The sequence below is a fragment of the Sturnira hondurensis genome, unplaced genomic scaffold (genome assembly GCF_014824575.4).
Source record: "Sturnira hondurensis isolate 20B ecotype Veracruz unplaced genomic scaffold, ASM1482457v3 Scaffold0002840, whole genome shotgun sequence".
NCBI lineage: Eukaryota > Metazoa > Chordata > Mammalia > Chiroptera > Phyllostomidae > Sturnira > Sturnira hondurensis.
Window position 1 is genome coordinate 17,992,252 of NW_028075471.1, and position 17,299 is coordinate 18,009,550.

Consider the following 17,299-nt stretch of genomic DNA (forward strand, 5'->3'; position numbering starts at 1 on the left):
ACGCGATTAACTAATTTCTCAAGCTCACTCAGGCTAACAGCCCTTCCTCTTTGTCCTTCACTCAGTATTCTCCACTTTGGCCCATCTTGCCTATACTGTGTCCCAAACCTTTACCTCTACTTTCAACTCTGGAAGTAGCCTAATAAGGCCATTTCTGTACTAAACTAACTTTTTAGTCAAGTATGCATTGTCTAATGCGACCTGTTACTCACTTTTTCCTAGATTTATCTTGGATTAGAACTCTAAGCAATAATGTAGAACTTTACTTTCTACAGGTTTCTTTCAGATCCAATGGGAATTTGAAAACCCTCCATATTCATACACAGAAGGGTCCAATGTATCTGCCCAGTTCTTTCAATCACACTCACTCACACTCAGTGACCACACAAAGAGAAACTCTCAGCCACTACCCTGGCCATGAGAATGAAGAAAAACACAGGGAATCATCACAGGAACTTTGATCTGGAATAGATGCAGAGATCATTTTAATCCCACCCCCCCATTTTCCAGATAAGAAAACTCATGCCCAGGAAGGAAAAAGGACTAGCCAAAGGTCACACATTTAAGCAGTTACTGGCAGAACCAACACCAGAACCCCAAACTTCTGACTCCTAATTAACCGTTCTTTCTACTGCCTCATACCACCTGAAAGGCAGGTAAATGAGGAACCAGAAACACTACAACAATCAACCTGCAACACAACACTTTGTTTTCGGTTGGGAGATGTGGAGGAAGACAACAGTCCTTCTGTATTTGTTGGAATCAATAGTGCTTTTGACTTTAACTACAAATTATGAATGAGAAATGCACTCAATTATTAACCTACTAAAGGCCCAGAGACACCAAGAATTGAGTCATCTTCTACCGTCACTCACCTAAAATCCATGTAACGTCTTTGGCCATTGATCTAGAGCTGAGCCATCCAATAGTGTCGACACTAGTAACATGCAGGTATTTAAGTTTAAATTCATTACAATAAAGTAAAGTTAAAAATTCAGATTCTCAGTCATACTAGCCACATTTTGTGTATCCCATAGCCAGTGTGGCTAGAACCTACCATATGGGATAGCAAAGACATAGAACATTTCCACCACTGTAGAAAATTATATCAGAGAAGAACATACCAGTCTATGGAAGAAGCATAATATGGAAATCACTACAAAGATGAATTATAATTTTTCCAGCAGTAAAGGACTTGCAGGAATATTCTAGGCCAACTGTGTTTGGTTTCTGATGAGCAAAATTAGTCCTTAGAAGTTTATTTACACTTGTCTCCCAAGCTTTACAAGGTTTGGGATTGAATGCCAAGTACCACCAGCTCAGAGAGATGATTTTTCCACTAAACTTGTTGACTGGCTAAAACTAACAATATGGTATGTCTGACCCTCTTTAAGATGATGAGGGGTAAAATGCCTAGACGGCTGAAAAGAAAACTGAAGTACAACAATTTACCCCACATTTATTCTGGATCTATGTGATTTTAACAGACCCAACTTAGTCTATCCAGGAGAGTTAGGAGGGGCAAAATGGGTCAGTCCAAGCCAATCAGCATATTCCCATTCCTCTTTCCATAGTGATTTGGTTCAGGCATAGATGCTTTAAATCATTCAGCCAATTCAGAGTCTTGTTGGAACTATGGGTAAGAGATGTTCTCTTTTCAGCATGGGTTATCCAGCTATAAATATATGAATCCGGGCCTCTCTGAGGCCATCTTGCCTCAGCAAAAGGAGAACTTGACAGAGAATGAAGCCAACACAAAGAAATGCAGAACAAAAAACTGAGCCAGGCCAATTTTTGGTCCCAGCTGTGTCTGAGGCCAGACTAACCCTTGAACTTTGAAGTTCCGTGAGACAACAGACTTCCCCCACCATGCCCCCCATCATTAACCAGGCTCAGTTAGGTTTTGACATTTGCATGTGGAAAGGTTCTGACTAATACAGGTACTTCTTCCCACAAGGAGATTAGGAAGTAGTTATATTAATACAGCCAATCAACCTGGAAAAGCAGAGCAAGACAGAAGCACCAATTACAAAGCACATGATGGTCGTCAATCCTCATGTAACATCATTTTGGGAGGGATTCCCCAAGTCGACCCCGATTATCCATGACCTGTCCCAGCCACATACCAAGCACTAGGTTTCAACTCAAAATGTATGCATTTTTCTTTTGATCACCCAAATTTACAAGTTGTTTTTCACAAGCCCAGGGGATTTCTTTAACACATTTTCACCATCTAAAAAAAGATAGAATAATCCCCCCAAGGTCTCACAATGAAAGTTGATTAAGACTTCTTGGTCCAATGGATTTTCACTCAAAATTCTTTTAGTGTCCATTTCCACAAACCCTGCACTGGCTGCTCATTCTTCAGTCTGTTTCTCCCCTTTTCCTGAGTTTGATATTGAAGTTTCACTTTTTTTCCTGGGCCAATTTGCCAAATTGTGACAATCATAATTTCACAAAGCCTGACAAAAAATAGTATCTGTTAGCAACTATTTTATTATAATCCATACATTCTAAGGAAGTACATTCTGTCATCTGGTGGCCCACTTCACAATGTCCATTGTGCAAGCTATGTTGACTGAAATCACTTACTAAGATCAAGCTGTTCTAACAGATTAAACACCCCTTAAATAATGCTAATTTTTTAAAAAACTTTGAATCCTTATTTATAAAACAACTTTAAAAGTTAATTATTGTTTAACTATATAGATTTGGACATAAAATAGCTGTTCTCATTAGTGACTTCTGTACTTATTATGTTAATGATCTTGTAAAAATGCACTCATTTCTATGTCCTTGTGTTTTCTATCCAGCTCACCAACAGCATGGAGCTACTGTTTTCTCCCCTTTTGCCTTTTCATTTCATTAGTATTCAGCATTCCAAAATTTCATTTATTCTCCTGTTATGAAATTTTAGCCAAAGATTAGTGACATCTTATGGCTTAAGATGTTTACTAATAAGAATATTAACTTGGTGTTTTAAAGTCATCACGAACAATTCCATCACGTTCGCATAACATTATTAACATCTTTTGTTAAGTGTGTGTCACATTTGGTGTCTCTGGCCGAATGGCTGCTGCTTCTTCTTTTTTTTGTGTAATCCTCACCTGAGGCTATGTTCATTAATTTTTAGACAGAGAGGAAGGAGAAGAGAGAGAGAGAGAGAAACATTGATGTGAGAGAGAAACATCGTTCAGTTGCCTCCCATATGTGCCCCGACTAGCAATTGAACCGGCAACCTAGGTACATGCCCTGACCAAGAATTGAACCTGCAACCTTTTTGGTGCATGGGACAACGTTCCAACCAGCTGAGCCATCTGGTCAGGGCATGGTTAGATGTTTCATGTTCCAGTTTTCATTTGGTCCTTACTTTAACCTTGTGGGGTGGGTATCATTTAAAGCCAATTTATAGACACCCTATTAAAAGTGAAACGGTCAAATATCTTGCCCAAGGTCAGGTCAGGTTTCAGACACAGTTACCTGTGTCTCCAAAGACTGTACTGATTCTTTGGACTACATGGCCAACAATTCTAAAATTTGAGCTAAACATATCAAAGTGAAATCTTTCATAATTGTACCTTTCTTTGACACTTGAATGTAGTGTCTCACGTTGACAGTTGGCCTTTTCCATCTTTTGTCCTTGGTCAGGGGACAAAAGGAGAACTCTGCCCTCTCTGACTGTGCTCCGCAGTACTGGTTTGCCCAGCCGGTATTATTAATTTCACATTAGAGGTCTGTGAGCCTTGCCTAAACAACAATCTTTTAATTGTCCCTTATGTGACAATGCTATATACCAATGTCATTATTATGCAATTTATTGAGATAAAAGTGTGTGTGGGGGTACTATTTAACAAATGCCATGCTAATTTTATTATTGGAGAATCTTGAATAGTTGCCTTTTCTAATCAACAGCATCTCTGGCTGACTGAGAGATAAAGGTTGCAATCCCAGGCTGGAGAAGCCATCTCCAATCACTCCAAGTCAGTGAAGGGAGGGATTGAAATTCTGAGTTCTGTCTGGCCAGGTACCATCCAAGAATGTGCGTCTCTTCCAAAGCACGAGCAACATTTAAGGTGACCCTGGGCTGCAAACTTCTGCTGCAGAGCAAAGCAGGAAGCTGAGTTATGTACAGTTAGAAGCTATTTAATTCCCGCATCACTTGCCAGCTCTGCATCCTACTCTCAGCTGTAACACGTTCTGCGGGAATTGCAGGCTACCTCTGGGCCCGGCAGTAGGGCATAGAATCTATCTATGCACAGCCACGAAGCATAAACATTCAGGAAAAAATAATGACTTGGGAAGCGCCAGACACCCTACGCAAACATAGGCTACATGTGTGTTCACAGATAGAAACTAACGGCTGTGTACCCTAAAGGCCCCATAAGGAAAATGCAGTCACCTTTACAGTAAAATGCAACTTACTGTTCAACATGCTACAAACTAAGATGAAAGAGGCCAGGAATGAATTCCAACAGTGAGCTCTTGCAGGACCTGGGATTTCTTCTGGTGAGTCCAGGCCATGCAAAAACTTATGTATAGGTCCCGCATAGCATAAGAGCAAGGTCGAAAAGGGCTGCAGGCTCGATTTTTGTTGGGTGGGCCCCGGGAATAGACCTGTGTGAACTCATTCTGTGTCTCATTCTCCAAAGGAGCTTAGCAAAGTCAGAAATCTCACGTTGATTAAGTGCAACAAAACAATACAGGTTTTGTCTGGCAAAGGGTTATGCAACACATTAAAGTTCAGGTAAACAAGACTGGGCCTCCCCAGAACTATTCTGACCATTTCCTGGAAGCAACAAATAAGAGCACACATTCCCTGTCAGTCTATCACAAAATGACAACAAAAGCCATCCAAAGTTTCCTACTGAGAAATGCTAATGGTATTGACAAAAGCTTAATAGTCTCTTTCTGAGACTTCTGTGGTTTAGCACTTTGTCAAAACAGGATACTATTTAAATTAAAATTTTACTGATTCAAGTTCAGAAAACCCCTGCTTTGCTGTTTTTTTTTAATAACCAAATTCGTGGGTGGGGAAACTTTGACCTTTATTTTTTCTTTTTTTAATGGTACCTTATATGGGTCTATGAAGGTACTATATTTAGCAAGTTAATTTAGGTGTTTAAGCAAGATGACTATCACTTTCTATGAATTACTGTACATACGAAATCAGGGGCTTGTTACATTATGCAAAAGCAACTCAAGTGAAACAAACAAAAATATCTGTTTGCATACACGTTTTGTAAAAATCTCTGGGGAGAAAAGGGGGAAATACAAATAGAATCACCACAGCATAATGTGCTTCCCATGTGAATCCGGTTTAGCATTTCTTTCGAGAAGAAGGCTAAGCAGGGACTACAAGACTGTGGTCAAGAGGCAAAGCCAATATCAAACCTGAAGCCCTGCAGCAGTGAGAACCTTGGTGCTGGAAGCAGACAGAGCCTCCACAAACGGTGGAAGCGCAACCAAGTTAGTTTCTGTCTGGGGGTTTTCTACCTGCTGTTCCCTCAATCTGAAATATTCTCCCCCTTTCCATACTCAATCCCTTACTTAGTCAAGGTTTCTGCTCACAGGTCACTTCCTCAAAATTGTCTTCTCAGCCAGCCAATCTAACATGGGAATCTCATCACCACTGTCTGTATATTAACTAGCGTTGTCTTTTTACTAACCCCATCATCACATGACTGATTACTTTCTTTTTGCTTACAGTTTTGGTTTTAATGCCCCATAAGAAAATAAACTCCTTGAGTTAAGGGAACTTAGGCCTTTGGTGGAGTGTCTAGGCTAATGCAGCCACTGAGTAATTTGTCAGATGTTGAACAGGGAACCTCATATTCTTCCCAACCTTTGACTGACTGCTGACCTGCTGTGGCATAGACACAGCCGTGCCAACACTGTCAAAGATCCTCAGACGCTGGACTGGCAGTTCAATAGAAATACTGAGCTACTTATTTTGCCTTGCAATCACTTTGTAATTATTTTCTAAGGTCTCACAGATTTGAGAATATGGAATCTCTCAATGTTCAAGCGGGCAAATTTCAAGGCTAAAGAAAATCTGGAGAGTTTGAGAATCTAATTCCTCAAATATTTGTTTCATTTTTTGTCAATCTGTCTTTTCTCATTAGTCATAGGAAAGTCTTTTTTTTTTAAGTTCTCACTAGAGGACTTTTTTTTCCATTGCTTTTAGAGAGCGAGGGTGAGAGAGAGAGAGAGAGAGAGCAGGAAACATCGATGCAAGAGAACAGCACTGATTGGTTGCTTCCACATGTAGATGGGAGATGGTACGTGTCCAGATCAGGGGCCGCATGCACCTGCACCTGGGCTGGGGACAAACCTGCAGCCCTTTGGTTATGGGATGATTCTCCAACCAGCTGAGCCACACCAGTCAGGGCTCACAGGAAAATCTTTCAGTGAAGTGGACAATATTCTGGCCAATGACCTTGAACCAACACTCACCAGTGCCCAGGGATCAGGTGACATGTTTGCCTTTAACCTTTTCTCTGTCCAACACAGCTGAGGGCTGTGACAGTACACGCATTACACCGGCTCACTCATGCAGTGACTAAATAGGCCTAATGAGAAGGTTGGTACTGGTGGAAGCCAGCCTCTGAGACAGCCCCAAGGATTCCCACCATCTGGTATTCATTCTTTGTGTAGTCTCCTCCAACACTGGGTCAAGGGCTGGTCTTTGTGAGCTATAAATATGGCAGAAGGACTTGTATGTGATTTCCAAAGTTAGGTCACATAAGACTTGGATCAATTAGGGGGAAGCCAGCTGTCCTGTTATGAGACTCTCAAGCAAACCCATGGAGAGTTCCTCATTTTGAGGAACTGAGGCCTTCTGCCAAAAGCCATGTGAGCGAGCCATCTTGGAAGGAATCCTCAAGCCCAGCTCAAGCCCTCGCCTCACATAGCAACTTCCATCTCGTCAGAGATTCTAGCCAGATCCACCCAGCTAAGCCACAGCAAATGTGTGAAACAATCAATTCAACACTGTCGTTTAAGACATTAACTTTTGGGTTAACCAAAGAGCATCTGAATTTATGAGGGAAAACGGCCTCATCTCTCTAGTATGAACTTCCCTCCTGCAGGAAAACATGGCCATGTGGGAGTCACCAGTGCAGACTCGTTAATGAAGAGAGCCGAGGTCCACTTTTCACACGGGCAGCCAGCTGAAGATGATATCAAATCTACAGCCAGGATGCAGAAGTACAAAGAATCCAGAATTCTAAAATTCCCGGGCTCTACCTGGCCTGTCAGAGAATCCCGCAGCCCTCCCCATTCTAAGGTGGACTGTCAATGAAGTTTTGGCCCCTTAGAAGAGGGTTTGACGGCAGCCAGGCAAGTAACGGAACATGTACAGCAGGTTGTCTGAAGTCCGTGGCAAAGTGGAAAAGGGCAGCATTTCTGAGCTCCAGATACCCACTTCTATGTGGGAATGTTGTTTGAGCTTCTGATTGTTTTTTTTACGGTAAGTTAGAGAAAATATTTAATGGGAAAATTGCAGATTTTATAACCTCTGCAGCGAACAATACCACAAAATGTTAAAACACTGTGCAAACAGGAGTATCCAGCCTATAGACAAACCATCAGTTTGCAGTCTCTACTGGAGTTTATTGCTTGCTTCCCTCATTCTTCTACCTTAAATCTTAAGATTCCTATTTCCAAAGAATTTCATTTCCTAAACCTTTTCTCACATATTCCCAGACAATTCCATGTTTTTTTATAAAACATTACTGACCCGTTTGTATCAAAGTTTTCAGGATGGCTATTAGAAAACATTTTGCCCCTTTTTTCATAAATGAATAAATAACGTGATAATACAGAAGTGAAAGAACAGTGCCCTGCAGGTGTGAAAAAAACTACACTGGGGGAAAAAGGCACAGAGCAGTGAAGAATAACAAATGACTCAGTCCCAAAGAGGGCAAAAGGTAAGCCTGACTAGAAGGCCTCAGCAAAAGACAACTTTAAAATCCATGCTTTCCTTCCCAACACATCAAGACCCACGAAAAGCAAATATTATGAGGAAATGAGAGTACTCCCTGATCCCCTTTGCACATCTGTAATTATAAGTCGGTAAGAAAATAACTGTACAAATTCCTCCTTAGAGTGGAGAGAGGAACCTGGAGGTGTTCAGGATGGAGGAGATCAAGCTTCACCCATTCTTCTCAGCAGGTGCAGTACCTCGAACATCACAGGAGAAGTAGATGCCTGTTCAGAGGACCTACTGGCATGAAGAGCAATCGGTACGTTTTTCATTGGCTGTAAATCTTTAATTCATCTGGTGCACATGGAAGATGATGGTGTTAAGTTATGACCATGCTAAATGCATGAAGAAATTGATAATCACCAGTCTCTACCCTTCTATCACTGTTGAAAATTCTCCATGTTACCTAATTTCAATTTTTCTTTTGTGCAGGTCTGCCTGGGATCTCAGAAGTGATAGTTCACAACCAAAATCATAAAGTGAATTATGAGGACAAAGCTGCAAGAGTAAATACAATTTTGAGCACAACGTGTCATATTCTATACACATACATGTTTTAACTTAATCCTTCAATATAAACTGAGTGGTAAGCATTTCAACTTTATATAAGAAGTTCAGACGTGAGCCAACTTAGACCAGTTCACAGAACTGGTTAATGATGGTTTTTGAATCTGGGTTTATCTGATTCCAGAGTCTTAAGAACTAAGCTTAATTTTCTCATCAACTCCTCAAGCTAAAGATTAAAGGCAACCCCAAGATTTTCCCTAACTATCAACATGTTGTTATTATTATTAAACTATGTAGAAATATGATTATTAATCATATCAGTGTTTATAAAAAAGATTAATAAACTTCACACTTAGGTGGGACAGGTATGAAAAGCACAAGTGTGAAAAGGACTCAGAAACAAGAAAGGAAGTTCAACTTTGTAACTTTTACAAAGCTAACGGGAAGCCGCAGTGTACCAGTCTCAGCCCAGAGAGAGAAGGGAAGAACACAGAGCCCCTTGGGACACTAGCGTAGTATCAGTGGAAATTCAAGGTCACGTTCCTCCCCCACAGACTCAGGAAAAGAGAAGGCTGGTCTGTGGGACCAAAGCAAACCTCCGATAGAAACTTTCAGAGGAAATGATTTAAGCTTTTTTTTTAAATGAGAAGCATATTTTTCAAATGCTCTTTTGAAGTTCTTATTTCCATTTCAAGTTTACACAAATAAAAATAATCATGTTTTCAACAGGTCTTGGGTTCACTGTGGAGGAGGAAGTCTGGCTTGGTTTTCTTCAGTGAAACTTCCAGGTCTTCGAGGTTTCCTCTTATTTGGAGGGAAAACTGAAGCTTCAGGCAGACATGTCCTGGAGATTACTGGGTAGTGTCCTGCCCTGACTGCAATGCAGTAAAAGTAGCATGGAGAACATGTCGTAAATGGCAGGAGTCAGGGTCAGATTTTGGAGATGTCTGAAGAATCCACATTAAAAAACACCTTTCCATCTTTCACCAGGAGAAAATACATACCAAAATGTTATAAAAGCAAAAGAACATTCTAGAATAGCATTGTCGATTACAACCTTCTATGATGATGGAATTGCAGTCCATTGCAGTCCAATGGACTGCAATTCCTTGCAGTCCATCGGAATTGCTATCTCATTTCCACCAAATTTTAACATCAAAGGAATCCTGGATCTCGATGAAGTTAATTATATTAATGATAAAAAACAGACAAATCTTGATGATGATGATTATAATAATCATCCAGCTGTTATCTCTACTTGCACTGGCCAAAATAGCAGCTAGCCACTGGCCGCATGGCTATTTAAATTAATTTAAAGCAAACACAATTTAAAAGTTCAGTTCTTCACTTGCACTAGTCACATTTCAAGTGCTATGTTTTCATTGTTCTCTATATTCACACCAATTAGAGCACTTCCTACTTCACATTATTAATTCCTTCTGTGCAGTTTCAACTGTGATATAAGGATTAAGAAACACTCACTTCTGTACTCCAGCATTAAGTAGGGTCTGGTACACAACATGTACACAAAAAAATGTTAATATGAATGGATGGGTAAATGAGTCACTCAATCCTCTAGTCTATCTTCACATTTACTTCCCAGAGGCCTTGCAGTCCATTGGAATTGCTATCTCTTTCCACCAAATTTTAACATCAAAGGAATCCTGGATCTCGATGAAGTTAATTATATTAAGGATAAAAAAACAGACAAATCTTGATGATGATGATTACAATAAAGACCAAGAATCTTCTCATGAGAATGCTGTGGTCTTGGCTCCCAATGACTTCATTCTCTATCAGTTTCCCTTGAGGTCCTGCCTTGTTTTTCCCCAATATTAGATACAAAACTGTTTTCTTTTTCATCTATTTTTCTCTATAAAACAAGTAAATTGTTAGATGTCCAAGCTTCTCTTCACAAAGACGTCCTGACGATCAAACCCAAACTTTTAAATCAGAAATCAGCAAACTTTTTTCTGTAAAGGCTAGATAGTAAGTAATTCAGGGTTTTGTGAGATAACTTCTGAAATCTACTGCAAGCAGCCACAGTCAGCAAAACAGATGAGGTTGGCTCTGTTCCAGTAGTACTTCATTTGTGAACACCAAAATCTTCATTTGATACAATTTCCATTTTTCATGAAATATTCTTCTTCTGATTTTGTAATCACATAAACATGTATATGGCTTGTAGTGTCTACAAAATCAAGCCGCGGGATTTGGCCCACAGGCTAGTGTTCTCTACCCTCTGTTCTATGGCCTGTTCCCAGTTCATCACTTTATATAAAAGTTCAAGGTCCTGAAGTCACAGAGCTATCCTGACACCAATGGAAACTAACCCGTCATTGTAGACAGCCTAGATACTCAAGAGCTGTATAGTCCAACAGCTCCAGGGGCCGGTTGGGAGCCAGAGCAGGGAAGTGCTGGTGTCAAAGTGGAGTGGGGCGGCAAAGAGAGGAAACTGCACCCTGGAGGGGGAGCACAGCTTCTCCACTCTCCCTGGCAACAGTTCCAGCTGTTATCCTCAGCTGGGCAGACAGATGAGGGCTCAGCTGGTCTCAGAATCCTTTTATAAACCAGTTTTGTCCAGACTTCTATTAGTCAAAGTCCTGATCTACATCAGGGTTTCTGCAAGCCCGTTCTTTATGCCTTTGATCTGCAGTTACATTATCTTCAATTAAGCGTTAATATATTGTGCATGGACTGACACTGTCACACAGAATGGTAAGGCTCCAGGAATACATTCCAAAGCCAGTATTTTAAATAGAGCTGTGTAGGCAGTGAAATATTTATTTTTGAATTCATTTGTGTATATTTTAAAAAATTACTGCTCTCTAAATTTCCTTTGAAATGTCTGACCTGCTGTTCATAAGTCAAAAAATATAATCTTTTTTGTAGAACTCCAATTGGTAAATTGTACTAAAAGAAAAGTCGGATTGGCTACTTCTGTTAGATGATGGGTATTCAGAGCTCATACAACTGGTGTTATCTTAAAAAAAAATCCCCAAATGCATATGGACCTCATGGGCTATGCTACTATAAGACTGTTTTGCCTTCATTAATTAGTAGTCCAAAAAATTCCTCATGACTAGCAAGGTTAAGAGCCTTCTATAAAAATAGAAAAAAGTCAAATAAGACATGGATATGGTAATACAGGTGGAGGTATACGACACCCAGTTTCTCTTTCTGGCTTCGCATGAGTAGTTTTTACTTGCTGTATTTTGTAAAACGAGCAGGGCAGGTATTTGTTTAGAAAACAACGAGAAGAGAAACGCTCTCTGTAAATACAAATTCTACATTTTAAAGATTTTATTTATTTATTGCTAGAGAGAAGGGGAGAGTGGGAGAGGGAGAAACACTGGGGCATCATGCTCCCTGACAAGAGATCACACCCGCCTGGGCATAATGCAAGCATACGCCCAGGTGGGGACTCGAACCAGTGACCTTTTGCCCAACCAAGTGACCTACGACGCCCAACCAAGTCACACTGCTCAGGGGTAGGCTTTACATTTCAAGTAACATTCCAGTTCCTCAATAAGGGATGACCCAAGCTCTTAAAACCAGGTGTGACTCTGAGGCCAGTTTCAACACCTGAAATGTATCCAATAGAATCTGATAGGAAATCAAGTTCATGATCTCATAAGACTTGCAATATTTCCAATTTGGGGCTGGCCTGGAAGTTTCGTTTAAAAATAGGTACCTATGATAAAAATGTGGTCTATAGGTAGGTTCATTCCAAAGCAGAAATATCATAATTGTATAGAGAAAAAGATAAACTGCATATTTGAAACACCAGATAGACCTTTGGTATGTTACCAACCAGACGATTCTTCTTTGTCTCCACTCCCAGGACTTTTCAAGTGGACTCCAAGGTTAGAAGGATGGGTGGTCTATCTAACTTTTGCACAGTGCATGCAGCCTCCTGTCCGGTGCTACTTCCTGGGCAAGTTACCTAAAGCCAAAAGATTCCTGGCCAGGGATTCCCTACCATCTTCTGATGATCATGGATTGCTCACATTGGTGAGATGTTGTAGAGTTCACGTCCACTACAATAGAAGGGACTGAAGAACAAAGAAATGAGGGAAAACAGAATGAAAGGGACACTGAGCTTTCAAATTAGAAAGGAACATAGCTGTCCCCTTGACAAGTGGTATTCAGCTATAGAAGGTCAAGAAAAAAACGCTTATGAAGGCTTTTCAACACACCTACACTTGGGCCATATACCCCAAGATTCTTGTCCAGTAAGTAGATGGAGTTCAGGAATCTACCAGTGATTTTGAAAGCTTTGAGACCTAGACCTTGATGATGATAAAAATTTTGTTAATTCTGATGTGCTTCCAAGGTGGAGAAACATTGAGCAACCCTTTGTAGGTACGAAGCTGAGGCTTACAGAGGCAAGTCACTGTGCCAAAGTCACATGTGCCTGGATTCAGGACAGGAGCAATGAAGGAAACCTGCGGGGGCTCCGAGCAGAAGGGCTCAAGGAGGAGCCACGCCCACTGTGGACGCCCTAGATCTGTCTAACTATCGACAAAGCATCTACATCGCATGGGGCACAAGTAGGCTTACAGGTGTAGTTACTGCATTAGCTTCCATACAGACGACTGTGAGCCAATTTTTGCCCACCCTGTATCTCTATAGGAAACTTTTCGGGCAGATGGCAGGAAAGTGTTTTAATGTAACAAAGTCAGGTTACCAACTAAATTATTATGAAAATACTCTGGCATATTAAAATCATCTGTCTTGAAAAGACGCTCTCTTCAGTTTCACACAAGTATGAGGTGGGGGTTAGCTAAGGCCCTGCCAGCTAAGTCTGTTTTCTGAATCTCAAAAAATCACTACTTTTGTCATTACACCCACCTTAATGTGTAGAAAGATGTCAGACCAAAATATAGAAAGGAGCTGGGTGTTGGGTGGCACCTCTGTGCAAATTCAAAAGTTGCTTTTTCTTCCAAGAGGACACGACCGCAGTCCCAGGCCAGAGTACAAGGCTAGGTCAGCTCGATTTCAGTTCTCTCTAGCCCCCAGTTCAGGCAACTTTATTCAGTGAACAACCTGCAGGTCCATACTCACTCTTCAAAAGCAGAGGTCAGCAAACTATAGGCCAAATCTGGTCTTCACCTACATTTGTATGATCTGTGAGCTAAGACCTGTTTTTATATTTTAAATGAGAATAAAAACAAAAGAACATTTCCTGTTCAGTGAAAATGATAGGAATTTCAAATTCCAGTGTCCCCACGTGGATTCTGATTGAGACAGAGCCTGCTCACGTATGTATGCCTTCAGGAGACTAGCAGAGCGAGCATCCCTGGAGATGGCCACAGAACCAAGAACATTCACCTGCTGGCCTGTACAGACATTTGCTGACCTCTGGTCTAAAGGAAGAAAAGAGTTAACTATTAAGACAAATTCCTTTTGTAGATTTAATGAAAAGTTCCAAGCAAATGTGGCAGGTGAAAAAGTTTCTTTATATATACAAACTTGAAACCTAGAAAATGATGGAGGAAGGTCAACTTCATTACCTAGCCACCTTGACAGTACCTTTAAATGTCATCAATCAGTATGTGCCTTGCATGACTTGCAAGGGCTCATTATAAATTACAGCACACAGGCCCCTGACACGATCCAGGGACTGTAACAGGACTCGGGTGACGTAATGTGATAAAGGAGACTTCTCTGTATAGCTCTATATGGCACAGAGCTGGAGAATTTCCAAGAAACTTAATTTCCAAAGTGCCACCTATGACTACTCAAGATAATTCCACCCAAGCACCAGGCATCCTTGAAGAAAACATTATCTTTTCTGGAAACGCTTGTTACTGAGTGTTGTCCTCAAAAATATAAATTTGTAGCTATTTTTACCAATGAGACAGACTAAATTCAGGATGTAGATTTTCCAATTAGACTCTTTTAAAACATCTGTTGGGAGGCTGCATTTAACATTAGTTATTTGAGCAAAGCACAATTTGATTAGACTGTCTGAAACGAAGCCAAAGTCTGCAAAATAATAGCTCAATTAAATTCTGTTTTGCTTTCATTTGTCTTGGATTTTCCTGAGTGAGATACTGTTGCAAATAATCAAGTAAGTCAATTCATTTCAAAATGAGAGATTTAAGTACATTTTCCATCTTCCCTCCAAGTTTATTTAATAATCTTCTCCATCTTCACTATTCTTCATTGAGCTTTAATCTTGACACCAAATACATTTCTGTATTTATCTTTAGTCTACTTTAATTTTCTATTCTTATGAATTAAACTTCCATGCCACTGATATTATACCTTAAATTGATCAGCAAACGTACAAGGCAAACACGGAACATTACGCAGCCAAACTGCTCTGCCGTTTTGTGATTTTCACTCCATACTTGGCAAGATTAATTTCATTGACCCAATGAAAGGTTTAGGCAGGACTGACACTGGATTCTTTTAATACTGTGTTTATGTTCTTGAAATGTTCCCAGAGGTTTGTGAACCTGAGCCCAGTTTGCAGCTTCTTCCACTAAAGCAGTATCAATTTTTCTTCATTTTAGGGTCAGATTTTTGACTCATTCTCTCACTTATCACTCATTCAGTAATTCATTTTTGAATGAAATACCTACATACTGTCTACTTTGTGCTAGGGGAACAGAATGCTGCAGTTCAAGATTGTAGATTAGAGAATAGTCCCTTGACTGTTAAGATAATACAGCATTAATTCTCATAAAATTCTGGGGAAACCAGGACAAAAGAAAACCTACAATGGAATTTTCAGGATGCCATAACCTTTATTTATACCAGAATTGACAGAGTTAGGGAAGTAATGCACCATCAATAGAATGCTGATAACAGGAGTAGCAGGGAGGGATGATGACAGCAGGTAACATTTATTAAGTATATGCCATGTGCCAGGCATTGTGCAGGCTGCCACTACCTAGTTCCATCAGCTGGTCTTCACTACAACTTACTGGGGTCACCCCTTTAACAGATGAGGAGCCTAATGTCTTCCCATCAAGAGTGCCCAATCACAAGTCAACTGCAAGGAGAAGGACAGTCTTGTTATGCTGCTGAAACATACGTTTGGCATTGAATAGGCAGTCCTTTTTTTTAAACTATATTTTATCGATTTTGTTATTATAGTTGACCAGATTTTTCCCCCTTTGATCCCCTCAGCCAGTGCCCCATTCCCTCCAGCACTCTTACTTAGTTCATGTCCACGGGTCATGCACTTAGGTTTTTTTGCCTCTCCTCTTTCTACACTGTTCTTCACCCCCCCCCAATCTATTTTGTGCCTACCAACTTGTGCTTCTTAATCCCTGTACCTTTTCCCACATTCTCCTTCCCCATTCCAGCTGATAACCCTCCAAATGACCTCCATATCTATGATTCTGTTTCTATTTTGCTTGTTTGCTTAGTTTGTGTTGATTCACTTGTTGATAGTTGTGAGTTTGTTGCCCTTTTAAAGTTCACCATTTTGATCTTTTTCTTAAATGGTTCCCTTTAACATTTCATATAATAATCACTTGGTGATGATGAACTCCTTTAGCTTTACCTTGTCTGAGAACCACTTTATTTTCCCTCCCATTCTAAATGATGGCTTTGCTGGATAGAGTAATCTAAGTTGTAGGTCCTTGCTTTTCATAACTTTGAATACTTCTTGCCAGTCCCTTCTGGCTTGCAAAGTGTCTTTTGAGAAATCAACTGCCAGTCTTATGGGCACTCCTTGGTAGGTAACTAATGTCTTTTCTCTTGCTGCTTTTAAGATTCTTCTTTATCTTTAAACTTTGACATTTTAATTATAATGTGTCCTGGTGTGGTCCTCTTTGGATTCAACTTGTTTGGGACACTCTGTGCTTCCTGGACTTATATGCCTATTTCAACAGTTAGGAAAGTTTTCTTTTATTATTTTTTCAAATAAGTTTTTAATTTCTTGCTCTTCCTCTTCTCCTTCTGGCACCTCTATGATTCGGATGTTGGTATGTTTAGAGATGTCCCAGAGGCTGCTTGCTCTATTCTTGTTGTTTCTTTTTTAAGTACTCTTTTCTTCTTGCTGTTCTGGTTGAATGCTTTTTTTCTTCTTTTTGATCTAAATCATTGATTTGAACTTCGGCTCCATCCCCTCCCTGCCACTGATGGTTCCCTTTGGATTTTTCTTTATTTCACTTAATGCAACCTTCATTTCTGCCTGGGTCTTTTTTATGCTATTGCTATACCCAATGATTTCTATGAGCATCTGAAAAACAGTGTTTTGAACTTTGCATCTGACAAGTTTCTTATCTCCATTTCATTCAGTTCTTTCCCTGAAGTTTTGTTCTGTTCTTTCATTTGGGCCATATTTCTCTGTCTCCTCATTTTGGCAGCCTCCCTGGTTTGTTTCTGTGTATTGGGTAGAGCTGCTTTGACTCTCTGTCTTAGTAGCATGGCCTGTTGTGGAAAAGGCATCTGAAAACTGTGTGGGGCAGAGCCTTAGGTAGTCACGAGGGCAGGGCAACCCGTTTAACCACTTTGTGGCTCTGTGTGGGGAAGGGTTCAGAGAAGGGACAGTGCTGCTGCCTGGCCTCTGTAGATTGCCCGGGAGGAAGCTGTCTCTCCAGCACTCACCCCCTTGCTAGTCACTTCATTTTTTCCCTTTCTCCCCAAGTGCCACTCGTGCCCTTCTGGCTTTTGCTCTGGTGCTGAATCTCATAGGGGATGGGTCTGTGTGAGTCCTAAGTCCTTTGTGGGTCCTTTAAGAGAAGTCTCTTGAGAATCTTGCAGTTTCTTTTACCCCCACTAGTTTTTGCAGCCAGAAGTTATGGGGACTTACCTTCCTGGTGCTGGAACCCTGGGCTGGGTGGT

General features: G+C 40.5%; 1 protein-coding gene and 1 long non-coding RNA gene across 20 annotated transcripts in view; one reads left to right on the forward strand and one right to left on the reverse strand.

The window, feature by feature from the left end:
• FOXP1 (forkhead box P1) overlaps nt 1-17,299 on the reverse strand; it is a 623,669-nt gene that overhangs the window by 119,597 nt on the left and 486,773 nt on the right. The gene's annotated exons all lie outside the window — the stretch shown is intronic.
• Nucleotides 8,046-8,512, forward strand: LOC118983442 (uncharacterized). The gene is made up of 2 exons (XR_005065726.1): nt 8,046-8,243; nt 8,417-8,512. It is a non-coding gene; the product is annotated as an uncharacterized LOC118983442 (long non-coding RNA).